Below are 3,242 nucleotides of genomic sequence, written 5' to 3'. Positions count from 1 at the left end.
CAGACGCTTTCTGAACTCTTAACAACCTAAGTGAGTTGTGGCTTTAATTGACCCGTCTCATTCCACTGTTTGTTAAAAAGATTGCTTAAGAATATGTAAACACTCTTATAACCCAGCTTTCATGCAAGAACTCACTCACACAGAGAGAAGCAGATCCCTTCCCTGAAATGTAACGAAGTACATGCCCACAGAAGGAGCTGAGCCTCCCTTCCCTGCCAGAGCTGTGAAAGCTGCTCTTGTATAAATAAGTGCAGTACTCGCCTCCAGTTGTCTTTGTGCGTGCCGGAGCCTCACCTGAACAGGTACACTGAGAACTTCCTCGGAAAGCACCAGCTTAAGGCGAGGAAGGCAGCAGATTGTCTTCAGGGCTTCCTCGGGTCCCCTTGGTCTGTTCTCCCATCTGAATGACGTCACTCCCCTTGCTACAACACTTAGTGCATGCTCCTGCCTCACCCTGCCCCTGGGATTCTCCGGCCTCTGCCCAGGCACCTGGGATTGCTTCTTCCAGTTCAAGACTCCATCCTGTCTTATTCCATTAGCTCTCTGCTTTCTCAAGGGGAAGATGCTAAGAGATTAATGGATTACATTTTGCAATTAACATGTTTGAACTTCTTGGAAATAGTGCCCAATCCTAAAATGTGCCTGAGAAACTTCCCTTAATAAGAGATTTAGGCTTATCAGCCTTTTGGTACCACGATCAATAATATATTGATCGTGGTTTACTGATGAGTAAGGTTTTCAATTTTTAAAAGATAGCCTTCTAATAATTTATAAGATGACTGAAGTAACTTTTAAAAAGTCCTTTGTATTTCTCCACCTTTCTTCTTTTAAAGGAAAAATGGAGCTTGTAAGCCACAAAACACTAACACCTTTGTGTTTTTGTTTGCTCTTTTTCCCTTCTGATCAAGGTTCTGCAACTTTCTATCCAAGGAAATTAAAAGAATTGGTATGAATCTGCAATTAATTATTTAAAAAATCATTTCTACCTCCGATGTCTCGGTAGCCCACAAAAGTTGCCTTAGTCATTTTACTAAGCTAATCTGTACAGTTCCACTCACATTCGGAGTCTCTTAGTCACTTTGAAGGCCCACACTGTAATACAGTGAATCTCAAATTTTCACCAAAGGACTAGTTTTTGTTTCTTTAAATTTGCATTTGTTGTAGATTGATATTTTGGTAAAATATAAAAATGAATTACTAGAAAAATTAAATTTAAAAAAGATACAACATAAAAGCCCCCCTTTAACAGACATAAAATGGCTGTCAAATATAAACATTTTTGAATGCTTTATTTTCTGTTTCCATGATTATCTTGTCAGGAACCAGTAACAGGACCACCTTTTGAGTAGAACTGAGGAGAACACATGCACAGACACTGCCACCTGTTCTTTTAAACTTCATCTGAGCATCTGGAATAACTGAAGACCAACGTGATCTTCATATGCCTTCCTTTCACCCTTATTTTAAGTCACTGTTTAGCGAAGAGCCATTATCCACTGAAAGAAGAGTGGAAACTCAAGTAAACGTGGGGAAAAATGGCAGCTCAGTTGCTGTGCAGCAACTCTTGTGCCTTGTGTTTATTTACATTTTCCAGCTTAATGTTTCAACCTGAGTTCCCTGGCGTTGGAAGGGTGTGCCGTGGAACTTGGGAGACAGGTTGGGGAAAACCACTTAGTCCCTCAACCAAGTAGACAGGTTGGTAAAAGCTGTTACGGAATGTTGGCTCCATTACTGCTTAGCTCTATCAGCTTGGCAAGGGCACCCTCTCTGACCTGTTTCCTTGTGTATCAGATGGGGACAGGGATCCCTCTGCTAACCTCAGTGGTGATTCAAAGGTTTCAGTGAAGGTTGATAATGGATGTTAAATGCTAAAGTGCTGTACAATATAAAGCATTAAGTAACTTTTATAAAAGTCAAGCCAGTTAGAAGCTGGAAAAACAGTTAAGACACCAGCTTTACTTTTATTTCTTGTTAGGAGAAAGCATTTTAGAAAGTCTTGTAATGTTCACATTCACAGATGTAAAAACAATGAGTGCATTTGTGAGTGTGAAGATTTCAGTTTTTTCCGGTTCATTTTTAAAGCCATGCTCTGTGGTCGACCACTTTCCATATTCCCTGCCTTTGTCTTTTTTCTTTTTTTTTTTTTTGAGGAAGATTAGCCCTGAGCTAACATCTGCTACCAATCCTCCTCTTTTTGCTGAGGAAGACTGGCCCTGAGCTAACATGCGTGCCCATCTTCCTCCACTTTATGCATGGGACGCCTGCCACAGCATGGCTTGCCAGGCGGTGCCATGTCCACACCCGGGATCTGAACTGGTGAACCCTGGGCTGCCAAAGCTGCACGTGTGCACTTAACCACTGTGCCACCAGGCTGGCCCTTTCCTTTATCTTTAATTTGTTCCTTTCACTTGCTTACTCTTGTTCCTCGTTGTTGCCTTCATATTTGCGCTAAAGTCAAGTCTCTTTGAATTTCACTTTGGATGGGAACTATTTGCCATATTTTTCACTTTAGGATTGGAACTGATGTAATAGGCAGTTCACAACTGAGAAACCCCGTCTTTGAAATAGAGAGCACCGTGATGCCAGGGCTACTCAGAAGTGTGACCAGAGCTTGGGGTTTGTTCTGATGTTTGCAGTTTCCTATCTGCAAGTCCACTTTTAGAAATTTATCCTATAGACCTGCTTCACAAAGCACAGATTCACAAGGATCGAGGAAGTCTGTAGGAGTGAAAAATTGAGACAATTAGAGAATGACTAAAATTATGGTAGAGGGGCCCCAGACTCAGGCACTCACTTTGACTTCTCTAAAAGTTGAGTTCAAATGGCCAAGGAGTTTTTCTACTCTTCATATTCTGTCTCCCCTTGCTTAGGAACCAGAAAAACTTCTGCGTTACACAGTATTTGTTTCCCTATTTACTGATCATGAACTGTTGTGGAACAGACTATATTTAGTTTGAAACTTAATAGATGATGAAGGAGAAGATCAAGATATGAAAGTAACATAAAATGTGAAAAACTTCCTGATAATTTAGTGAGTACACCATGCAGATGAGGCCAGTGGCAGAATCTCCTCTTCCACTCAAATCTTGCCTGGCTTCTCTTAACTTTCTTTACAGGTACTCCCAATCCAAGCCCTTTGGGACCCAAAGATGCAGTAACAGAGATGTGTGATCTGTGTTCACTATTTGAAAAAGCCTAGGGGCCGGCCCGGTGGTGCGGCCATTAAGTTCACACATTCTGCT

General features: G+C 41.4%; 1 long non-coding RNA gene across 1 annotated transcript; it reads left to right on the top strand.

Annotated features, from left to right (window-relative positions):
- The first annotated feature begins 170 nt into the window (after positions 1-170).
- LOC139041117 (uncharacterized) lies at positions 171-1,456 on the top strand. Its single transcript, XR_011495725.1, has 3 exons — positions 171-302; positions 909-946; positions 1,320-1,456. It is a non-coding gene; the product is annotated as an uncharacterized lncRNA (long non-coding RNA).
- Positions 1,457-3,242: the final 1,786 nt, after the last annotated feature.

The sequence above is a fragment of the Equus asinus genome, chromosome 20 (assembly GCF_041296235.1).
Source record: "Equus asinus isolate D_3611 breed Donkey chromosome 20, EquAss-T2T_v2, whole genome shotgun sequence".
NCBI lineage: Eukaryota > Metazoa > Chordata > Mammalia > Perissodactyla > Equidae > Equus > Equus asinus.
This window is presented reverse-complemented; position numbering and strand designations above follow the sequence as displayed.